Raw genomic sequence first — 25,126 nt, forward strand, 5'->3', positions numbered from 1 at the left:
AAACAAACATTGCAGTAAAATCTGCTGGAAACGAAATGTATAGTAAGACAGACACATTTGAAGCTGGCCTTCCTTTCAGGGAATAGGTTTCCTTCATTAGTGAAATGCTGTGAACGCTGAGATGTGTTTTCTAAAACAAACGAGTAAACACACAGTAAGGTCATTTGCAGACCCATCGAGGTGTTTTTTGGAAGATTCTCGTAGATTTTCAGATCGGTCCTTTCCTTAATTATTAAACAAACATGAAGCAAGAGTCTCAGAATTCCTTGCTCATTTATTTGCTGCTATCACAGATTTTTTTCAGTAGCAAACACACAGTAAACCCAACTCTTTGAAAAAATATTGCTATTATTGGACATCATCTTGTGGCCTGGCCGTGCTGCCTGAAAGGGGAATGTGCAATTCTTCAGCTCTTCAGCTACAGGACATGCAGGATAAGACTGATTTGACTTCTCAAGGGTAATGGAGGATTGAGCTGTTGAAGTTGGAGCCAGAAGGGCAGTGTATCCTGAGTGCTCACTGTTAGCATTTTAACCACACCTCTTCCAGGGTCTGGGTTTATTGTACGAGCATTTTGCTGCTCTTTTGACACCATCAGGATTTTGCATTACCCCTGCATTTCAAGGTTCTCCTATGGATTTTATTTTCATGTGGTCAGGCTCAAAGGAGACCTGTTTTGACTGTTTCCAAATCCAGCAAGCAAACAGCCTTGTGAGATGTCAATATAATGCTTCTCTAATGTCTCACACTTTAATTCCTTTTGTATATAACACTCGGAATGGAGATGTGGAGAAATTACTGTTTAAAATAGTTCTTCACTAGTGAAAATGTTTCAAAATTGAAACTTCTAAGTAGGAAGGAAATAAAATCTGTTTCTATCACATACAGCCAAAAAAAAAAAAATGGTAGAATGCTTGGAAGGCTTACAGACCTTACTAAAGTTGTTTGAGAGCCTTAATTAAACTTGGATTTCGTACATGTTGGACCTTAATAAATAAGAAAACTAAGACTGAAAAAAGACAATAAGAAGCATTTTTTTTTTATTAGTAGTGAAAACAAACAGTGAAAAACAGCCACAGGGAAACACTGTGTTTTCATGATTGTACTATTTAGCTTTGTTGCATAACAGATTATTTTAAAACATAGTGATTCTAGACATCTATCATTAATAGGTAACAATTCTGTGGGTCAGCAGTTTGGACTGGGCCCAGCTGATAGTTCTTCTGCTGTACTTTCCTTATTTATTCATTTATATCAAATGACAGGTGATACAACTATAACACATGAGTGCTGGTTGGGCAAGCTGTGGAGCTGGAGATGGGGTGTCTTACATTTTGATGGTTGACTTGATGTCAGCTGGGCTAATACCCACAACCCTCTGATCCTCTAGTAACCTACTCAATGGCAAATAAAAACTATTTTCAAGCTTCTGCTTGCATCATGTGTTCTAACCTCCCATTGGCCAAAGAAATTCATACAGTCAAGCTACTATTCATGGGGTAGAGAACTAAATGGCTCCTTTCAATAGGAGTAACTTCAGAGAATGCATGGTCATTTTCTACATTTGAACAAAATGGAACCTCCCTCCATATTTTTGGGTCCCATTATAAAATATAGTTACCTAACATTTGCTTTGTGCCATGAAGTTTTCCTATGTACCCAACAATTTTATGTATGTTATCCTATGTTGCCTTCACAGTGCCATGAGGCAGATTGTATTAACTGAAATTTATGATTGATGAAACTAAAGAACAGAAATTAAGTTGCCTAATATCACACAACTTGGAGGATGTGGAGAAGGATCCTAACCTTTGAAATCCAAAGTCTAGAGTTGATGTTCTTAATCATGGCTCTATATACAGAGCTGGAATTATTTCTCTTTTCAGTATGATAAAAAATGTCAGACCAATGATTTCACCAGAGAAATGAAAGCTATCCTATTCAATTAATTCTTAGGTGCACATTTTTCACATTTTAACATCTGAAATTGAAATTCATCTTGCAATTATTGGCATATCATCATGTAATTAGCAGTGCTACTTTTCCCTTCCCTAATAGTATATGAAATAATGGTGCATCTTGCAATATCTGGTTTCCTACATTCAGTGAGTATGGTGACATCATCATATGCCACTTATTGCATCAGCATATTCAACAACATCAAGGAGTTGATTGAAGGGAATCCAGTCCATGCCCAGTGACTTGGACCAGACCTAATTGGCACTAAATGATGAATGGCATTTATTATGTGCCCCAATATGGGCATTTCTTTACATTTTACTCTAAGTGACATCATACTTGAATGAAAATATCAATTTTCATGATATGTTGTCACATGAAGCCAGGAAAGGCTCTAGAAAAGGTATTTTTATGAACATAGCACAGGTTACTTGCCTCTGTTACATACATCAGTAGTTTATTCACTGAATACTGTTTTCATTTAAAATCTGTGGAAACTCAATACATAAAGCTAATGAACTCAGAGCTGCTCTATTTAATTGGTGTCTAGGGGTATTAGGGAGGTGAGAGGGTAGTGATTAGGAGTGGGGGCTCTGGAGTCCAATTTCCTGAGATTGAAATCTTACCTTAGGCAAGTCACTTTTACTGTTTTTCCTCCTCCTCCTATGTGAAACAGAAGGCTAATAGTACCTGCCCCTTAAGCACAATGCCTGGTTAGAAAAACCCATGCGTGTAAACTATTGCTATTATTACTGTGGGTGCATCACCATCTAGCTGAGAGTGCCTCTGAAGAAGGAGATTGTAAGCTATGTTTGTAAACTATGGAGTGACGACTTTCAAGGTTATGGTCTTTTAACAGGACCTGAATCAAGTAAACAATTGCACTAAGGATTTATAAAGTGGTTGCTACATGCTAATGAAATCAAGGCTTTGGGCTAGGCAGAGGGAAAACAAGAACTACAATGTAGGCTTCACCTAAGAAGCTTATAGTACCCTGAATTGCCCCATAGAGTCTCAGAAGAAAGGGTGGGAGCACATTACGGAGGTGGTGGTTAATAAATCAGCATCGTTTTCCTCTGTTCCTATTAATTCTCTCAAAATTTCTTTGAAGTATGTGACTGCATCAGTGTCTATTTTACAAATGAAAAAAAAAAAAAACAGGGCCCAGTGTAGATTATGGAGTCTCCCCAAATGAACTGCAAAGAATCACAAAAGAGAAAATTAAACCTAGGCATTCAGACTTCCAAGTGCAGTTCTGGCTCTTTCTCTATATAATGTGTCTTAGTAGAAAAAGACTAACATAATTGTCTTTGCTGCTGAAACTTTCTATCTGAGAGTCAAACAGAGCTCCAGGAAGAAATAATCCTGGCCAGTTTTTAACACAATGTATTCACTGGAAAAGTCCTGGCCAAGTCCATTAACAACACCGTATAAGTTCAGGGCTTGGGGTTGATCCTACGACATGGTCCCTCATAAAATGTTATTTTGTTCTTAGTGACAATTAACTTAGCAGAGCACTTGAATGAAAGAGCAACCAAGGTCAGTTGGCAGTTGGTGCTTTCTCCTCCATTAAATGACACATGGTGCCTACATTTTTAAATTATGCAGAGGAGGTAGCAGGTTCCTGAATGGATTCCAAAAGATATCACAGACCAGGTGTTAAAACACATTCCTATTAAGCTCAAAGCACGAGCTGAAATCCACAGTACATAAAAGTCAGAGAGTTTTCTACAGATGTGTAATATGTAGTATACATTTTTTTATTATTACATAGACAGAAAGAATATCATTTTGATGCAGTCGGTTAGTGACAGCTGATGGAAAGAGGAGATAAAAGTAAAACAACTTTCTTGAGTTGAGAGGGTATGAACTCTACAAAGCCAGGGTGAGGGATGTTGAAATAGTGACTTTTGAAGGACAGGGTTGAGAAACTACCTCTTGGTGCATCTCCTGTCCAGTGTGCATACATCTATTAGAGCAGTGTTTTCCAAAGGCAGCCTACAAACCAGGTCATCAGAGTCACCTAAGCAGGGTCTTTTTGTTTTGTTGATACAGAGTTCCAGGTTCCACCCTTTGAGATTCCATTCCAATATATCTGGGATTAGATCAAGAAATCTGAGTTTGTAAAAAATATCTCAGATTCTAAAGCAGAAATAGGTTTGGAAACCAATATAGTCACCCTTTAATTAGAATTAGCCAATAACTTCTCTATATTCTCCTCCAGATGAAGCCTTGAGGTTCAAGACCCATGCTTACCTATCTTAAGACCGTCCCACAGTAGAGACTCTCGGCAAGCATCTGCTAGGAGAATGAAGCCCTTGCAAAGTGCAAGCAGTTGTCTTTCCCCTTAGGTCCTCCAAAGGCTTCTGTTCTCCATTCTTGGTTCTGTGCCTCCCTAGGGTTCTTGGGTGGAAATTAAATTTTGGAGATAAGCCTGAGGGAGTCACAGGGCATAGAGAACATATTGCAAGGGTTGAGACAGTAAGTAGCAGATAGAGGAAGGTAAGGAGGACCTGGCTGAGGACTGACTCATACCATTACCCATGACCTTTAACTCCACGTGGGGATCAGGTTCCCAGGTCCTCACACAGCAGCATGTAGCAAAGCCTGGGGAGCCCCTCCTGCCTTGGCAGCTATGAGAGCAGACCGCTCTGTGTCAGCAGTTCTCTGCTTCTGCGTATGTCCCACCTGTACTGAGTCCATCATGGTTGCCCCGTGCTGACACACTTGTCTTTGGGGGAATAGGAAGGAAAGGGCGAATCTGATAAGTAGAGCCAGATAAATAAAATCACTGGACATTGAAGGCTGTCTCTCACCAAGGTGACTGGCTCATCATCTGGTACTTGTCTCACAACTCCATAAAGGTTGTAAATAATTTTAACTGCGCTATCTGTTTCAAAGATCTTCTTGAAGTTGTGGTCAGCTTTCCTTCAGAAATGTTTAAATTGTGTATGTGTGTGTAAGTATGGGATACTTAGGAAAACAAAATGAAATTCTTAAAATGTAAATCCTACATTTAGCATGTGATTCCCGATGCCTGTCACTGAGGGTGTTGTCCACTTGAGGAGCCACTCGTTCATTTCTCTGAATACTAAAGAAGCCGCTCTCCTTTCCTCTTGCTCCTTTCCTCAGGCCAGCACGGCTCTGTCTGGTGTGGGCAGCACCTGGTTTTCACCCTCTGTCTTCCATCTCTCAGATGTTTAAGAAGCTTTTGGCAATGGAACATTACACAAGTGCAAGTGCATTCAATCTGATTCTCATATTCTTCATTCATATTTATGGCCTCCTGCCTTAAGATTCTATTCCAAGGCAAAAAACTGCGTGGTACTCAAGCTGCTGCCTTCAAAATTCCCTTTGCCCTTTCTCAAACCTCCAGAGGGGAAAAAGACATTTTGGAAGGCAGATCTGAGTAGCATAATTAGTGCTCAGTGTTTTAGCCACAGCTACCTGTTGGATTTATCTAATTTAAAACATCAATAAACTGTCAGTTGTGGTAAATAACTATTAGCGCCTTATTACCCAAGAATTCATGACCTATGGGGTGAAGGTGTTGGGAAGCCACCACTGGAGATTCTTAACTTCCCCATGACCTCGTCTGCACTTGAGATACAGTATGTGCCCAGGGACTAGGGGAAGCCAGGACGGACAGGAGCCTGGACACTGCAAGCTTGTGATGGGCACAGACCTTGTGGTGATGCAATCTCTAGAAAAACGAGTATTTCTATAAAATACATGCTCTGCATGCACAGCCTCATGATTCTGCCCTGCCTCACAATTTCAGAGATGGTTTCCTCAATATATGGCTCTTCCCTATTGTAGCCCCACTAAAATGTGAGGCCCCTCTCACATTCGAAGGCCTTCGCTCCGGTTCCCTCTACTTCCCACCCCTGCATCACCTCTGAGAACAAAGACAACGCTTACTCATTATTAGTTGAATCAGCAAAGGAAGAAGGAAAATGTTAAAAGGTGAGCAGTGAATCAGTTAGTCCTCAAATATATATCAAGCACTTATTAACTGCCCTCGAGCCTCCTCACTGGGATAAGGGAGGCAGAGAGGTGGTAAGAAACAGAAGGCAAACAAACAAGATGATTTCTGTAAGCGATAAATGCAATGAAGAAATGAATTGTGATGCTGCTAGGCAGAGTGACCAGTTAGGTGGATGAGGATGCCCTCTTACAACCCTGAAAAGAATTAAAATCCAAGTAGAGGGTCAAAAAGGATGATCTTAAAAGACAAATGTGCTTGACGTTGTGTATCCAAACATGTAGACACAGTCTGCACCCCACCCCACCCTACCAGAGTTGGGGGCCTGTTCTGAGTTTCTCCACACACTAAATTGACTGGGCTTTAGATTCCCTTTCATTCATGACCACCTCAAGGAGCTCTTGTCTTGCTGCTTTGCTTCCTCAATTTATGATCCATTCTTACTAGCTATTCTGATAAACATCATCAGATGAAGGACAGATTTTCTCTGTCCTGAGCAGTGGACAGCAAGCCTAGGGAAGAACGTTTCTAATGGCAATGTACAAAGCCATCGTGGAGGATATTTCCATGGAACTTGTCTGTCTCTGCCCCTAGAGACAAGTCTGAAAATCAGCATGCTGGATGTGTTATCAGTCAAAGTTGAATTTAAGTGAATGGATGGATTTTGTTCCTTTACTCATACATTCATTCAACATATGCCTTCATGAGGCATTTATTCAGTATGTCAAACACAACTCTGGACACTATGAATGGAGAGATAAATGGAATATAAACCCTTGCCCTGCAGGGATACACATAGTCTAGAGCTAAACAGGTAATTATGCACAAGTCACTGCAAGGTTAGCTGTACCCTTGAACACATTTGCAGAGATCGAAGTGGAAGTGCAGTGGCATAAGTGCATAATTCAGCTTGGGGAGGCCAAGGCAGTATCCTGAAAAAGGTGAGGCTTGGCCTGAGTCTTGAAGGTTGAATAGGAATTCGGAGGTGGGCAAAGACGTGGGAAGGGTTGGGCATTCCTAGAAAGAGAATGTCACTTAGGTATGCAGATATGAACAAACGTTGTGTGTTCAGAAGTCTCAAAGTCTGCCAACAAGAAGCAAGAAACCTTACAAAATGAAATCAGAGGAGGCCATGGTCTCAAATGGCAGTGTTCTGTAGTCAGCATTTTTCACAGATTTGCTCTAACAATTTAAGTTATCTCTTTAAGAGAGTCAGTGCATTGATGCCTGAATCATCTGGGTGAGCCACAGAAACCATCTTGTTTCTTCAGTGGTCACCAGCAGTCTCAGTTCTGCTCTGCTGCCCAGGGAAACAGAGAGTTGCCTCTAATGTGCTGGGAAGTGTGGTAGATGCTTAGCAGCCATTGTCTCATATTCTGACTGCACAGTGGCAACCATTCTCAGGATTTAGATGAGGAAACCGAGGCTCAGGAGTCTAACCACCTGGCCTAAGGTAAGCCAGCTAGGAAGTGGCAGGGTTATGATTCAACTCCAAGCCTGTCTGACTCCAGACTTGGTTCTCATTCTATTAAGCTGGAATAGAGCTGGTTGTAAATAAGGCTGGCAGTCCACTGTGCCTATGGTTTTGGCTGATGTGAAGACTTTGAAGGAAGGTTTGTATTAAGATGCTCTGTGCTTTTGGCACAAGAGCCATGCAAGCATATGGGTCCCTAGAGAGGTTAGCAATGTGAGCAAGAAATAGCAGGATGAGATTCAACTGGAAAAATGCTAACGAATACATCTGGAGACAAACAAGCGGAAACACACACGGTTAATGGGAAGTGGAACAGCAGGGACCACGAGGGTTTGGAGAAAGTGGACAATTTATCATAAAGACATTGCCAAGAGGAGATGGGACCAGACAAGCAAGAACCACTTGGGTTGTGGACAAACAGACCTCATCTAACAAAGGAGAGAGAAAAAAGACCTTCCTGTCGGATATTTTGATCTCATGATGCCATTTTCACTTTGGTTCTCTCTATTTTACACAAAGGCAGAACGATGCTGAATACTGCAAAGAGAGAATTACATGCATAATCTAATATCCGGGGGGATGAACACAAGAGGAACAAATAAAAAAACAAGTAAGAGCTCACATGCCCATAATTCTGAAAATGGCATCAGAAAAAGGGTTGATATGAAAGTGTGCAGATGTGGGGATGTGTGTGGGTGGTTGTATTAGTTAGGGTTCTCTGGAGAAACAGAATCAACAGGAAACACCCGCAAATATAAAATTTATAAATGTGTCTCATGTAACTATGGGAATGCAGAATCCAAAATCCGCAGGGCAGGCTGTGAAGCTGACAATTCTGATGGAGGGTCTGGACAAACTCCACAGGAGAGGCTCACCAGCCAAAGCAGGAAGAGAGCCTGTCTCTTCTGAATTCCCTTTAAAAGGCTTCCAGTGATTGAGAGTAAGCATCACTCATAGCAGAAGACACACCCCTTGGCTGATTACAAATGGAATCAGCTGTGGATGCAGCTGACGTGATCATGATTCAATTCTATGAAATGTCCTCATTGCAACAGACACACCAGCACTTCCCTAACCAGACAAACAGGTACCACCACTTGGCCAAGTTGACACATGAACCTGACCTTGACAGTGGTAAACAGGGTCTATTTAGGACATTGGGGAACTCCCACCAAAGCCCTCTCATTGGGAAACTGTCCTCTAATTTGTCAGGTTCATTCCAGAAAACCAACACTGACAGTGTGGAAACCTCATACTGTTAGAGGACAGGGACCTGGGGCCCAGGAGGCATCTGTCTCAATTCTCACTGGCTCAATGTCTTCTTTGATTACCCATGAAAGAAGTCTCTGGACGCCTTGTGGTGTCTTTTCTAGATGGGCTGCAACAGATCTCCAATACCGAGTTAAACCCATGGGGCAGGAGAATGGCACTGTCTCCCAATTCCCAGTCTACAGCTTTCTCCTTCTGTCACAGGACATCGAACGACCTGGGTGTGCTGTCTTGTGTAACTCCTCTACCAACTGTCATTTTCCAATAACCTTCTATCTTGGAAACTGTCTCCCCATTAACTTGATACTAACTGCTTGAAACAGATGGTGCTTTATACCTTAAATTCGTGTCCAAGTCATTTCAGCCGCCACTGCCCTGTGATTCGGGATTCTAGAACTGAGAGAGACAGGCAGGTTTGCTTTTTTTTTTTTTTAATGAAGTGTGTTAAAATGCCTTTGATTTTGTAGGAGAGCAGAAGGCTCTAGTGAAAACACGGCCATGCTCCTGGTGGAAATTCCCTAAGTGAACCCCACCACTACCATCTAAAAATATGGGATTACCAACTGGAAGGCTGACATATGCCACTGTGCCCTGTAAGGACGTGAGAAGTACTAAGTCGCCTCCTGCCTTTAAGCATTCAGTGACTTCTTATCGCTGTGAGATCCTGAAAAGCAAGGGTCTCCCATTGAGCATAAGGAGTGCATGATAAGCATTTGCTGAAGGAATGTATGAGTGACTGAGTGGTAATGCACAGTCATTAATTTGCTACTTTGCTATAGCGGAAATATCCGAATTTCAACTTTATTGAAGTGAGGAGACTATATTAAAATTTTACCCTCACTACCTAAAACATTATGTGATCTCAGAATAATAACTTCAGTTTTATATCCTTGATTTCAAAATTATTAAAGATACAATTATGTATAATTTGTGGGCTCTTGTGGAGATTAAATGGAAAAATAATGTATGTCTGATGACTTGTGTAATTCCTGGAATGGAGATGTTTAGCAGAAGCCCTTCTTTTGCTCCTCACTGTGCCTTCCTTTGGGACCATCCCAGTGACATTTTCCTGACCAGCGTCTCACTTGCTGCCTACCCATTGGCCCAGAGACCCCAGGGAACTTCTTGACAACACTGTCCTGTACCCTATATCCTGTCTCCCTCCAAGCCCACCTGGTACTTACATCTTTACAGGTCATTTGGACACTACGCACTTCCACCCTGAGACACCATGTTATTTATTAGTTATTTAATTATTTCACACATTACATGCATCAGCCATGCATCCCTGCATTGAAATCTTGGCAGCTGGAGTTGCAATAAGCTTCAGCCTCGCACAAAGCTAATGACATGGGACGTATATTTAGACAATCATTAGCTATACACAATACATCACCCTTAGTCCTTTTTAACAGAGATTCTTCATGTGCAATAAAGACATAACAAGTGTTCTATCTACTTTAGGTGTTGGTTATAAGAATCAAAAGAGATAACGTTTGCAAAAGTCACAATTCTTAAAACCTTTATGAAAGTATGTAATTTTTCTCTTACCATTATATTTCCCTTACATACAATCTGAGGAGGTAGAAAGTAGAGATAGTCTCACACTTAGTTTTCAACACCAAGCTGAAAAAGCTCAGTTTTCTAAGTAACATCAGGCCACTGCCAATATCTAGCTCTCCCGATGCAAATACCCTCCTCCTACTGCTCTCGTTTATAGTGATCATAAAGTAAACCACGGGGTGTAATTTTTATAAAAACTATGCTGGTACATTACGGAGACAAATTGCATGCTTCTTCTTCCTCTGCAGGGCCCACTGTGCATCTCTATTAATGGACGTATTGTATTTACTGAAAGGACCCACGACGACATCTTGGTTAGTGGCCCTGATGTTTATGAACATTTATGAAAACACACACAATGTCGCCAAGCTGAAATAGCATGGGAAACTTGAAAATTTCTCAACACTTTGCCAAAGCCCAGGAGGGATTTCTCCTAACCAAGTTCAGATAAAAGTTTGAGGAAGAAATGGTGATAGAAGAATGTGGCAAATGAGAAGAAATGGGAAACTGATGAACTTCCTAAGTTGTAGTTTTTGCTGTCTGCTTTATAGAAAGTTAATAACTATCGAATGCCTCTGGTTATTCAGAAATAAGTATGTCTGTACACTCTCAGTTGATGGGACAGTGGTAGGAGGATATGATCTTAAACCAAGTTCAAGAGTAGCAGTGAAAATAGACCTCGATTTGTGTTCCAACCCCATCATTTAGTAGGAGTTGCCTTTGAGACGTTTATTTAATATTTCTCAAGTTTAGTTCTTTAATCTGTAAAACAAACAGATACGATGTCAGTGATTCCTTTATACATTTTCTATGAGAAAACACTGTGATTGGAGCAGAATACAAGCTCAATCATGCAATTGTTATGATTTATATTATTAGTACATAATGTGGATTGTCTACTGGCACTCATCTCCTGCACCACCAACTCTCCTCCAGTGAAAAAAAAAAAGAAAGAAAGAAAATGTACATTACTTTCTAAGCCTCACAAAGTCCAAAAGCCTGGAAAGAATATTTTTCAGATTCCCTTGGGTTCTGATTTAGATTCCGTTATGAGAGTCATCTGTGCAAAATCAGGAAGACAGGAGAAGGAGACGCTGTTAGTTGGCATCCTCCAGAGACAGGTAGATGAGAGGGCAGAAGGCAAATGCGAGGGTCACAGAACTTTCTCAGTCCACCCCAGCAGATCTCCCTGTGCAGCGCTGTGGTCTTTGGGATCAGGGTGGAAATGCCTGTTATTCTTGCATTTCCTGATTTCCAAAATGCCAGCAGTGCTTTAACTGACCTTGTCTTCCCTACTTTTCCCAGAAGTTTTGTAGAAGCTAATTTCCTATAATAAATCCTTCCTGCTCGAAATACCTAGAGTGATTTCTGTTTTCCTGACCCCATCTTGCACAAACCACATTGCTCCTTCTGAAGTTACAATTGCTCTCGGATTCAGGTGCTTCCACTAGGTAATTAGCAGTCAGATGGCGATACTTTGTTAAGGGCAGCGCACTTCAGCTAGCTGTCCATCTCAGCTCTGAGTGACCGCTTCACTCCCAGCAGGAAAGAGAGGTTTGTTTCTTCCTGGGCCACAAACGGCTTATAGTGAAAGCCTCCCCTCAGTAAGGGAGGAGTGAAAAAAAGAGAACAGCAATAGCCACAACCATGCCAACAAATGTGGCTTCTAATGTTGCAGTGACTTTGGATCAGGAGGCAAAGGAAAGGAATTTTTTTTCCTGATTTTTACAAAATTTCCTACCATAAGCATCTGTTACCTATGCAAATGAATGATGGCATGCTATTTCAAAATGAAAGCATACCTCAGGGAAAAATAAAAGAGAAAAAATTCAGCTAATAAGTGTTTTACTTCTCTCCAATACTCTGAGCAACTTGAGGAGAAAAAAAAAAACATGAAAAACTTACTTATATTCACCCTGCAAGCCCCTAGCAAAGATTCTGACATATAAGCATGTGTTGTAGTGAACAGAAGTGGAAAAATCAGGATTTGCCTGGTATCTTCATGAGACAGAGAGACGAGGGTAATGTGCTGCTTCCCGACACAGTTCCAGAGACAGTTTTCCAGCCCCTAGGCCCCCTGCCCACTCCATCTCCTACAGACAAAGCCTCTTCTCCCAGGGCCGGCACAGCACCCCCAGATCCCCACTGCAAAGCCAGCTTGTGGACCCAACACCCTACCCCGCCCTACCCCACCTGAGCAAGGAAGTTTTAATAAACAACCTTTTCCAGATAGGTACCCATAGTTCTGATTTGTCATTTTTAGTCATTTTGATTCACCCAAAATCAGAGTTGAAAATATTCCAGAAGGCCTAATTATTTAAAAATTGTTCTTTAATTCAACTGGAAGGTCACAATAACTTTTCTTTCCTATTAAAACTGCAGAGTGTTACAAGGTTTCTGAAGAGATAGATCTTTCTTCTCAGAGACTAATTAACTTCTTCGGGAAGGTGCAGTCTCAATCCAAGGACATGCATTTTAAAACTTCTGAAGGTCTGAGATGCTGCACTGTAACTTCAGGCAATGAATTTTACCTTCTTTTAAAATATTTCAGTAAGACCCCCTCCAATCCATTGATTTTTGCTTCAATAGGTTCTAGACCTCCCCTTAAGAAGCTGTAGATTATTTGAAGCTACTCCCTCTAGCAGGGAGAATCCAGAACAACCTCCAGGCATCTGTACTTCTGGGGCTTCAGTAGATAACGAGCTTATCACCAGATTGAAGGCTACTCACCAACTTTCCTGTGATCGTGGGGGTGGGGGTAGGGGAGTCTCTGGCTTTATCTGATTTTCTAAATATCTGTTGAGTGTATGGACAGAAGCTCAGACCCCAATTTTGAAAGGACTCTCAACTTCTGATGCACAGTAAAGTGTCCATTCTCCAAAGATGGGGACAGGGCAACTAACGCCCCAGAGCCAGCTTCTGCAATTTGAGATACAAACAAGCAAACAAGCAAAACAACAGCTTGCAGCTGAGTGTTTACATAAAAAGGGAACGCTGAGGGAAGCATTTTTGAGAGGAAAGATCATCATTCAGTAATAACAGCAGCTGAAGCTCTGAAGGACCCCCTCGCAACCCCCCAAAAAAGGACTGTGGAAAGAGTGCTGGTTTAATGCAGGCGCACTGCATTCTGAACAGAACCCAGTTATCGTGGTGAAACAGAAGGTTACTGTGGCATTCTTCTGTCTCAGTGACAAAAGGTTTGAAGCATCAGTCAAGGAGGAAATGTAGGAATTATAATAAATGCAGCTCAACTGCAGCTGAGATGCCGGGCTGGCTGAAACAAGGCCATTCCTCGTGCAGATGCAAGCCCACTGTAAACAGAAATGTTAATACTCTTTGGATTCAGGTGAGCACTGAAATTTTGCACTTCTAATGCCACCGTAATCCATCACTGCCTGCTGCGTGATCCTTCGGCTCTCTTGTATATGAAGTAGAACAATTAGCACTAATGACCTTCGTGTTCAGAGCTTCAGAAATCTTTACAATTTCTTAAACTGAAAAGAAGTCCAGTTTTAAACAAATGGGGTATAAATTAAACTGTGCAGATTTTAAGAAGGGATTCCTGTGCTTTCCTTGACAACAGTCTGTAGATTCTTTCTAGAAGCCAGGCACAGGAGGGACAGTGTCACATTTGACACAAGAGGTTTGAAATCCATGCAATATGTCTTAGGGAACAGAGCCCCATCATTGTCTCAGGCACCTCCACTGAATTCAGAGTTACCTATGAGAAATTTGGGACGTTCTCTATTTTTGACCTGTTTAGCATGATTCTCCCATAGAGATCTCTGCTGAATTCTCTGTGCATTCTGCCCTCACTGAGCTGCAATGAGCTGCAAGGATAGCAGGGAATCTGAATGGGTACTGAGCTTGGCCTTTCCATTTTCTAACAGGCCAAAGTCTGGTCTGTGACCTGTGTCCATCAGCGCTCCTACAGACCCTGAATTCCTCCCCTATTACCAGTACTGGTCCTGTGATTCCTGACACCCAGGTAGGCACTGATCGTCTTTTCCCATGGACTTTAGTGGAGAGAGAGGAGCAGATAACCTGGCAATTGCTAGTAGGACAGACTGCAACAAAGCGCAGTGCATTGCCTGTGCTTCTGAATTGCAATACAAATGACAATATATCCTATATTCTACATCATAATGCATACCTTACCGGAGGGTATTTGCTATTGGTGAATGCTGCATAGATCATTCAGCTTCAAACTGTTTATATTACTTCAAAGTGACAACTTCATTTTCTTCAGCCATCCAAAAAAAAAAAAAAGGCCCAACCTCCTGCAAAAAATGCTATTTTTTACTTATGGCATCATTCATACCACCTCTGAAAATACAGTCAAATCTGATATTTGTCATCTGGACCTATTGCTTCCTATGTTTGTGGTTATTGTTCCTGAATTCCATGGCTCCATCTTCCCTTGTTACAGACATAAAGTACAAACTAAAACTAACTGCAATGTGCTGTAGGTTCTGGTGGTGGCATTAGTCACAAGATTGACAGAAGTAACTATTAAGAAATCAAAGAATATCAAGAAATCGTCAAAAGAGCCACACTTTGAGCTTTGTCATCCAGGAGCAGATAATAAGGGAAAAGGAAAAAGAAGTGAGGTTTTCGGATATTTAAAGCCACATTTATTAAGACCACATTACTTCCTGGGTGGGGCTGCTAGTAGGTGCGAGGGGAAGGCTCATGCTATTTCCTGGAACCCAGTGATTCTGTCTTAGTTTTCTTTAGGAGGAGATGCCAGTGCAGGACTCAAGGGACAGAGGAGGGTGTGCGAGTCCAGACTGTCAGCTGAGGGTGGGGCAGAATTATGTGGAGAGTTAAGAGATCAGTTAAAGAGACAAGAGGGTACTTAAAAAGTCACCACAAATCACAGACCGGGTGAACATATTTACAATGCACATGTGACAGACTTGAATCCAGAATATGTAAAGAACTCTGACAACTCAACAATAAGACAAACAACCCCTTTTTTTGTTTAAATGGGAATATAATTTGAAGAAATACTTTACCCAAAAAAGAAAGAAACAGAAGAAGATATTAATGGCCAAAAAAGTGACTCAATATCATAGGATAGCATATCAGGGAGATGCTAATTAAAGCCAGAATGAGTTACCATTTCACACCCAGTTAGAATGGCTCTAATTTAAAATGACTTATAACAGCAAGTGTTGGAAAGAATGTGGAGCAACTGGGTCTCTCATGCATCCCTTGTGGAAATGTAAAATTTTACAATCATGATGGAAAACAGGCAGTTTCTTATAAATTTTAAAATACCACTACCTATGATTCAACAATTTCACCCCTGAGTATTTAGCTAAGGAAATGAAAGCACATGTCCACACAAAGACTCCTATGTGAATGCTCATAGTAGCTTTATTCATAACAACCCCAAAGTCTAAAATCCAAATGACCATTGACAGGAGAATGGATAAACAACTGAGGTATATTTATACATCAAAAAACTACTTAAGCATAAAAATAATACAGGAAATGTCCTTCATGAGTCTCACAGACATCGTATTGAGCTAAAGAAACCAGAGACATAGAAAAGGGTACTCTCTATAATTCTGGTCAATGAAAAGATCTAGACTAGACAAAACAATTTTATGGTGATAAACAGCAGATGAGTGGCTTCTAGGGGGGTGAAGTATAGGTTTAATTACAAGGAGGCAGGAGGAGACTTTGTGAAGTGATGGGAATATTGCATATCTTGATTGGGAACGTGTTAAATGGTTGCGTACATCTGTCGAAGCTCCTCAATTGTACCCCTGAAATATTTATACCTTATAATCTGCAAATTATAACTCCAAGTTTTTTTAAACAATAAAAACAAAAAGTAAATCCCACCAGAAAATGCGTTGTATAGGTCGCCTTCAATAAAAACAGTAAATAAATACTTAGAGTCAAAGACTCAGAAAAGGAATGGAGAGGAGAGCAGTTGGAAGGGGGAAACCCGAGTTGGGGTGAAGTGTGTGGCTGGCTTTGCTGGGCTTCACGTGCCAGCTCTGAGCTGTGCAGCTGTGTCTGAAGGGACAGGTCCAGTTGGCTGTACAGCCCTCCGGAATGTGCAGACAGTACCTTACAACTTTCCAAACTGGAGTCTAGAATAAACAGACCGAGGTTCATACCTGGCCCTGACCCCTGTCAGCTGTGTGATCTGAGACAATTGTATTTACACTCTCTGAGTCTGTTTCCTCGGTTGTGAAGTGAGAATGTAATCTCCATTGTGAGGATGATGCTAGGAGACCCGTGACACTTCCTTGTGTACTCAGTATGCTTATGTACCACTTTCATCTTTGCTCTCATTCCACTGATGGGGGAGAGGGCAGTCCTGCTCAGATGGCAAGGTGCCCTGGGACAGGGAGGCCACATCCAAACAGCAGAATGATTGCGAGGTGGTCACAGACACTTGATTTTGCTAATCTGGTTTTCTCAGAACTGTAATTGTAAGACAAACTCTCAGACGATGTGATGACATTGGAGCATAGGAAAAAGAAACAGATTTTATGTTGTTACCAGTGTCTACTAAAAATAAGGCAGCAAATCAAAGGGCAATTAATATTAAACTAGGTATTACTTAACTGAAAGTAGTACAATCTGGTGTAAACATAAGCATTCTGAAAATAACCACATCTCTGTCTGTCAGGGTACCAACGGCTGGTGAATTCTTAGACACATCGGGCAATGCTTTGGTTGCTTGTTGTCTCTGGGGCACCCCCAATGTGCTTTATGGAGAACTAGGCACAACCCAATCCCTCCTAAGGCCCCCTTAGAGTTACAACAAAAGTTCCTCCCTCCTCCAAGCTTTCAGAATTCATTGTTTCCCCGATACCAGCTTAGTCATCATGAAGTAAACAAACAGCAAAACATTTCACCCCTTATTCATCCAGCCATGACTAAAAAAATAAGCCAGATGTGTAGTTTCAAAGTATGGGTTCAACTAAAGTCATATTGATTTTGTTCAGAACCTGCCTGTAAGGAAAGCAGTATGTAAGCCATCACCAATCTGAAATGCCTGTAGATGTTGCCGGGTCTCCAAGTGTTTAGATTATCCACAGCCTTTACTCTCTCCACCCACCAGAGGTGGCCTGACTCACTGAAACAAAGGAAAAGGGCATGTTTATCTCTGGAATCCACAGAGGCTGTCTCTGGGTTATCCCTGGGACCAGGAAGAGACCTTCTGAATGATTAAACTGCGGTTTTGAGGAATTAAACCCTTGGGTGTCAGCCAGAAGGACACCCATCCACTCTCGCCTGGGAGGCTGGTGTGTGCACTGCCCTTTAAAATGGCTTGGTGGAGTCTTGAGGATAGAGTTAGGGACAGAGGAGCCAGGAAAACAATGCATTAAGTAGCTTTCACTAGTCCATAAACTGATTACAAAACAGTACAATTGAAGTACAGGAAATTCTAATATAAAAAACAGAAATACGAAAAAAACTTGGCATACACCATACCACCCAACATTAAATATTGTTCACAGTTGACTTTTTTCTACAGATTGTTTGTGTGCTTACATGTATAGAGTATTTTTTTAAAGCCTGATTGCATCGCCGACATTGTTCTACAAACTGCTTTTTCACTCCCTATTCACAATAGATGCGCCCCCATCTAGCACTTGCATGATCAAGACCTAGCCAATTAATCAAGAAGTCCATAAAATAGAGAGTCATTAAAGAACACGTTCATTGTCAAACATTTTATTTTCACTTAAGATATGTAAACATCCATTCATTAGTTATGCTTATAGCATAGGGCCTTTGATTAGCTATCATCGAAAGTTTTCTTGCAAAAGCCACAATTATAACACATGGTCTACGATATTCATTTTTTTGGTAGCTTTAAATTAGAAGAAGAGCACAAAGGTTCTGGACAGGCTATCAGTGCCCAGAACCCCAGAATTTTACAATGTTCTACACCATTTTTAATAGTTGTCTAACCATACCTACTTCAACAACATCTTTTTTAGTAGTTTACCTTCTCAGAAAAGCATGCTGAAACATCTCCTTCTTTAAACTTATGATCCACTGATTGACATATTTAATTGAGCTGTAAATACAATAGCAAGTACAATTGACATAAACATATTTACTGACTGTTGGTGAGCTCACTACCAGGAATGTAAGCAGAAATACACATGCACATGGGAGAGGAGCCTACAGGCCTTAGAGAGAGTTCTGGAGACACTGGCCAGTAGGTTTACAGAGGGGGAGCCCAGCTAAATTATTCTGGTGATCTGGTTTAGTGGAGGTTGGCTAAGAAAACTTCTTCTGTAATCATCAACTTTACCATGTTTCAACAGTGAGAATGTTCTGAGGCTCTTGAGCTGAACAGAAAGGTTATATTGGTCTGGGAAGGGATGGACAGTTCTACACTTAAGCACACAATCTCTCTAAGAGTATAATTATGATTCGCTGATATTGAAACCTAGTAGCATCAGTCTATAAACTCCATTTTTCAGAATGATGAGTAAAATTAAAATTAGGACAGCAGTGAAGCTTAGCAAAAGCTTCTGTGGCAAAAGAAGACTCTTATGTCCCCACTAATGAACAACATTCATGGACCAGACTCTATGTACCCTTCCTTCTGCTATCATATTCATGTACCCAATAATCAAGTCACATCAATGGCCTCTGCATAATAATTCAGCAAGGAATGTTGATATCATCTTAGACTAAAGGAACCATGAATGTTTGTTTGCTGCTTCCTTTTTTACCGATATTTTAACTTTTTACTGCCCATATGTCTTCTCACAAGAGTCAGCGTTGTCCCAAGTAATGTGCCTGGACAAAATGCCAACAAGGAATTAACAATGTGTTCATTAGTAAGGCAGTTAATGCACCTAATGGGCCTTAATTACACAATGAAATGCTTGTTATGAATGTTTTATTCCTTAACATTTCCACACATTATTTATTATTAGTTAGTTACCATTATCTTTTGATAAAAACGAATTGCATAAATGGCAATTCTGTGATTTAATACACATATTTTTAATCCTATATTTCTGGAACCTTAGCCATACGACTATTTTCCTCAACACAAGCTACTTTATCCAGGCTATAAATGCCATGTGCTTATATATGGTTCACTTCATATCTACCCGTTTTCTATTTAGACCGAGATGATCACGGCACCTCAACTAGGGTGATGCTTCTGTTAACCATTTGAGACATCAAGCTCTGTGACTGGGCTTCTTGGAATGAATGCAAAAGCTCTGCTTAGCTGGCACTGTTTGAAATGTGTGTTTGTGTGTTTACAGATAATGGGTGAAGATATGTGTATATATAATAGTGCATATGCATTGCACCTATGCATTGTATATGCATACATATGTCCATATATACTTTAAGTAACTTTTAAAATAACTCCCACTTCACAAAGAAAAAATAATAACTCCTACTTCCTTTAATAGGGGTTTTTGTTAATGTCTCTACCATCCATAGAAGCAGACAAACCAGAATACAGAGATATTCTAGACGCCTCTCTCTTTCACATACAATATTTAATGTCATTAGAACTTTACCTAAGAAATGTTTCTTACATCTGTATCCTACTTTCCATCCCCATTGCTTTTTTTCTGGTGCTACCACTCGTCATAAGGATGTGTCAAAAAGCCCAAACTCTTTCAAAGAAAAGAGCATTTAGCAGCAGACCCTCTCATCTCTATAACAACATGTGTTTTCATCATTCCTATTTGATATATATGTATATATATATTTCTGATTAAGCAAAAACAAATGAAAGCAGGTTGTGAGGGGACGATGGTGGGAATGGAGAGACAATTGATGCAGCAAGTCGTGTCACAAGCCTCCCTCTTCAGGGAAGCTAATCTGAAATGGACAATATAGTGCATAAAAGAGAGAGAGAAAACTGCTTCCCGTAGAAGTTTGATTCTTTTCATAAGCCATAGGTGAAGCAAGTAAAAGAATTGGAGAATCATACATCTAGAGGTTTCAATGGGCCTCCCACATCATTTGGTTCCACTTGGAAAGCAATTAGGCACTTTTACTGACTCCTGGGACAGGGTGTAACTCTCTCCTATGTCTCAGCACAACTTATATTTTCAGGCAAAACAACATGGGACAGCATTATTTGCAAGTTGGAAAGCATTTAGCGCTGTGTATACCTCACATGAAAGCATGATAACAAGAGATTTGCAGCAATTAAACTTTAAAAAGCCTCTCAAGATCTCCCAAATTTAATGCACACATTTCAACAAAACCAAGTGTTAACAAAACATATTCCCTGAAGCAACACCACCAGAAAACCACCTTCTCTATTCCCTCATGATTCTAATTGTTTACTTGCTAACCTCTCATCTCAATCACATTTCAAATATACAGCCTGATAGTGGGTATGTTGAAGCTGTAATGCACTATATTGAAAGCATGACTTTAAATGTGAAAAAAAGAACTTCAATGGTTCAAAATGACTTAACAGATCATCAACACATTTAACACACAATTTAATAAGGCAATGTTCAGACACAAAACATATTTTACCCTTGGTCATTCTTCCAAGGATCTGAGCTCCAATCTGAATTATTGCCATGCTGAATAATTGACTAAGGAATTGATTCTGCTCTGAACTTGTGTCATCACCATCATTATCCAAGGCCACCTCTCCTGCCTGGTGGCCAGAGACAGAAATATGTCTTGCTGTGATGCCTATTTCTGATCCCTGGCTCTGCCTAGTGCATGATTCAAGGTTTCCACAAGGTCTTATGGGCTGACAAGCCTTCCACAGAGTTTCCTGGGCATTAATCTACAAGATACATTGCAGACTAAACAATCAAAGTGGAGCTACTCATCTTCAGTTCTTTCTGTTTTTGGTTTTATTTTGTTTTTTTTCTTTCAACTTTGGAATTAATTTTCTAGTCCAGGGAATATTCAGAGATTTGTAAGCTAAAGGTCTTCGGACTGATTATGCCTATAAATTTGTCTGTTTACTTAGATGATGTTTTATTTTTGAAAAGATATATCCATTTACATGTGAACTTAAATGTTCTGACATGGATGATGCACATTCCCTTTTTCTCTCTTTAAGGTTTGTAAGATGCTCCTAAAGGAATTTGAGTTCTTGTGACTATTGGGAATTATTTTGAGGGTCCATTTCTCCAACCCAATCTGAGGACCCACAAAGTAAAAGCACTGTTTTCAGTTGCCCAACTTCTAGCAAGCAAGGCAGGGCCAAGACAATGATAAAACCCAAAGGGCTGCTTCAGTCAAGTCCACTTGGTGCTATACTACCTGGAAACCAAGAACCAGGAAGTCTTAAGCAACGAGGCAACTCCAATATGTCTTCCCTCAAACTCCCTTTCTAAACTTCAAATGTGTGCCCTGAGAAGGATAATAAATTAATCTATGAGATCTGGGATCTATACTATTTCCCAGAAGTAGAACTCTGCATATCTTTTGCTCGTTGAAAATGAAGATCAGGAGTGAGAATTTCATGGGGGAGCTGACAGTAAACAGGAATCTACAAGTCTGTACGAAAAGAACCTGAGACAAATTGTCTAAATCCATGTAGACTTGAATTCAATCCTTGCGTGGAAAAGTGACTTGGCTTCTTAGATATAGCGGCCCTCTAGCCTGTATTTTCTTGTGCTGTCTTAGGTTTAGGTGTGTTCATTCTTTTAAAAAATAATTCATATTTCTGAATATATAAAGCTCTACATAAATTCAATTTAATTTTTTATGTCTGAGACTTTCCATATAATCAGGCTATTATACCGGAAGATCATACTTGGTAAAATTAGGTGATTTTATTCAGAAAATCTGCCCAGCATGTTCTCATTTAGAAAACAGGCAAAAAAACATTATGAATTACTTAGTGCAGTTGAGATAATGCAAGGCAACCATTTTGCTCTGTACACATTTAAAAGTTGTCATTATATTGCTACCTTGGCTTTTGGCAAATAGAAGGGGCAACATGCTAAAGATTAATTAATAAGAAAATCCATAAGACTCATCATCAGGAAGCACTGGGTGGAGTTAGGACATTCAAACTGAATGTATAACTAGTGGTAATATTTTCAGTAGTTCCGGTAATATCTGACTATGACGTGTTGGGAAGAGTAAAATCATCCTCTGGGTTTAAATAAGGAAAAGGTTCTGCACGTGCGCTTATAGCACCAAACTGCAATTGATTAGATCTCAAGGAAGGGAAGGAAGCCCGACTCTCTTGGAAGCCTCAGTGTTAACTGCCTCTATGAGCAAACGGGCTGCCCTGGCTCAGTGGCCACATCTGGCTGCTCACAGACCAGACAGGACATCTGTCTCTGTCCATGTGAAATAGGATGCAGACTCAGATCTTCAGTGATTTTGTCAAGGAATCCAATCAACAAGTACTTTGTGAGTCCTGTACCAAAGCCCATTGGAATCTGACCCATATTTATGCCTCCAGAATTCAACAAACCTTCTTGGCTAGGATTTCCCACTCATCTTTCTCCCACACATCACTGTTTCAGTTTCTAGATTGCTATCTGGCTCTTCTAGCCTCCATTTGGAATTTCCTCGAATTTCAAATTCCCCTTTCTTTCTGAGTGTGGATCAATTTAGCTCTGTCTAAATTCTGACCTGCAGCCTCCTCATCTCGCAGAACTCAGTGAAATAAATGCCCCCCAAAAGCTGGTGCCACTCTGCCTCGAAAGCTGCCTAATGACCACCTTTTGCTACTTGAACCCCGTCTCTTTACTGTATATCACCCTCCTCATTTCAAAATAGTTATCACAATTTTTTTTTCAAATCCTCATAATGCTCTTCCTAAGAGGGACCCAGTGAATAAGCTGTTGTCCACTGAAGTAAAGTACAGGTGTCCTATGTCACCACACCAGGTACAACACCTGTGGGCAAGAGAGAGCAAGATCCCCATGACTGGGCAGGATTCCCATCCTCAAGATGCCCAGCGGCCCCCCAAGATGTGGATCCAGCTGCCACAAATCCATCCCTGTGACTCCCTCACAGCACTAAGATGTACTGTCATGACGGCGTCACCAGCCAGAAGCAGGATAGATCTGATCACCCTCCAAATGGCCCGTCAAGCCTTCTACCTCATCACTCTTCCCAACTAACAAACTGCATGACTAGGGGACCCCTGAGAAGTTGTTTGTCTCCCTAAGCCCAAGTCTGCTCATGCCAGAATCATCCTGAGGATAAGTGAAAGGCAAGTCTCAGCTGCAGGGTCTAAAAGTTCAGATTGGGAGGGGAGAGAGAATCCCAGGGATGGAGAAACCTGGCGGTCCTTTCACTCCGTGCCCTCACTGTAGCCCTCTGCTCAAGCATGAAGATGAAAAATCACAGCAATGTGACACCAGAGTGCCCTTTTCAGATCCCCAGAGCAAAGCAGAATGAATCAGCAATGTCCCCTGGAGCAAAGGAAAAAGCCTCCCCAGCCAGTGGCAGGATACCGGCCAAGGTCTTGGGAAATCTATCTATTTCCCGGTTTAGCCAAGGCAGGATGGCAGTGCAAAAGCTGGGAGAGCTAAGTCCTTTGGGGTCAAGTTATTTTAACAAGGCATCCATTTTGTATAATTCAATATATTCTAGGTTTGGTGGCAGGCTTTTTTCTTTCTTTCTATTTTTTCCCTTTGTGTTCTCATAAAAAAAATATCTCCTATTTTCAGAGGACAAATGAAAAGATTTCTCTGTACATGACTCAGCCAGGGAAGCCTGAAAGTCATGGTGTTATAGGAGGCCAGTTGTGATGGTATCAAGGGCGGAGGGGTTGGCAGGCAGGGGTTTAGGATAGATGCCCGCTGCCCCTCATCCCTCCAAGCAGAGGAGGTAGTACACTTGTGGTCCTAGACAGTGACTAATTTGTGTTGTTTTTATGCGCCCACGTGGCAGGGTCCCCAGAACGTGGGAAATCGTGGTGAGATGTGAAGTCAGCACAAGGACAGAATCAGGTCGTGAGAAGTTTTATCAAGCTAAGCGTTATTGTATTTTGACAGCTATGAAGAGTTGCTGATCAGATGTAATCTTTTCTAGATTGCTCCAGCTCGGTTACAAAGGCAGTGGTATCTGGGAGGGAGGTTCACACAAGCTTGGAAGGAGAGGAAAAAAAAATGTCCTGGAAAAAAGTTTGACCAAATACACTGTTGAGTACACAGTTGCTGCCATTTTGCTGTCCAAAAGGATAGAACTTCCCATTACAGCTGACAGCAGAGACACTTGTGAAAGATCAAATTTAAGGGCTCCCAGGGGGAGAGGCATGAACTAGACCCATTGAGGGGAGAGTACTGGGACTGAGCTGGTAGGAACAGAGAGGTCACAGCTGAGGGACAAATCTGCTCATTTCCATTTTCCTAGCCCCAAAACAAAGCAGCAGAATCTCTTCCAAAGGGCTGGGCTACAGATGGTGGAATAGCACATCAGATGTTTTGCAAGAACGTACAAAAACCACCTATATCTTGGCATTTAAACACCCTACAGCAGAGAAAATGTGCTGATAATTTATATATTCAATATGTGTTCATTTGTGTATATGCCCAACACACACACGGAGCCAAAGCTCAGCAAACTCTGCACAGGGTCAACTTAGCTTGTGGGCCCTGCTTCTCTTTCTTACGATTCCCAGTATCTTCATACTCTCTTGCTTCTCCAGTGTTGAGCCCTGTTCTTGGGAAGGATTCTCAAATTAGTTTCTCACCCACAAGTAGACTCCAGGCTTCCCAGGAAGTCCAACTGCTAATCTCTGCCATGTGGGAAGAAACAGCTCTTTCTTCTTACTAGCAGAATTTCATTCAAAAATGTGCATGGATGGAGGGCCATTTATTGCCGTGGCAGCATTTAGTCCACTACTTAGTTTTACGAACACCTGGAGCAGATTCACTGGTATATATGCACACCCCATATATACCAGGATC

Source organism: Tamandua tetradactyla, chromosome 3, assembly GCF_023851605.1.
Source record: "Tamandua tetradactyla isolate mTamTet1 chromosome 3, mTamTet1.pri, whole genome shotgun sequence".
Classification (NCBI taxonomy): domain Eukaryota; kingdom Metazoa; phylum Chordata; class Mammalia; order Pilosa; family Myrmecophagidae; genus Tamandua; species Tamandua tetradactyla.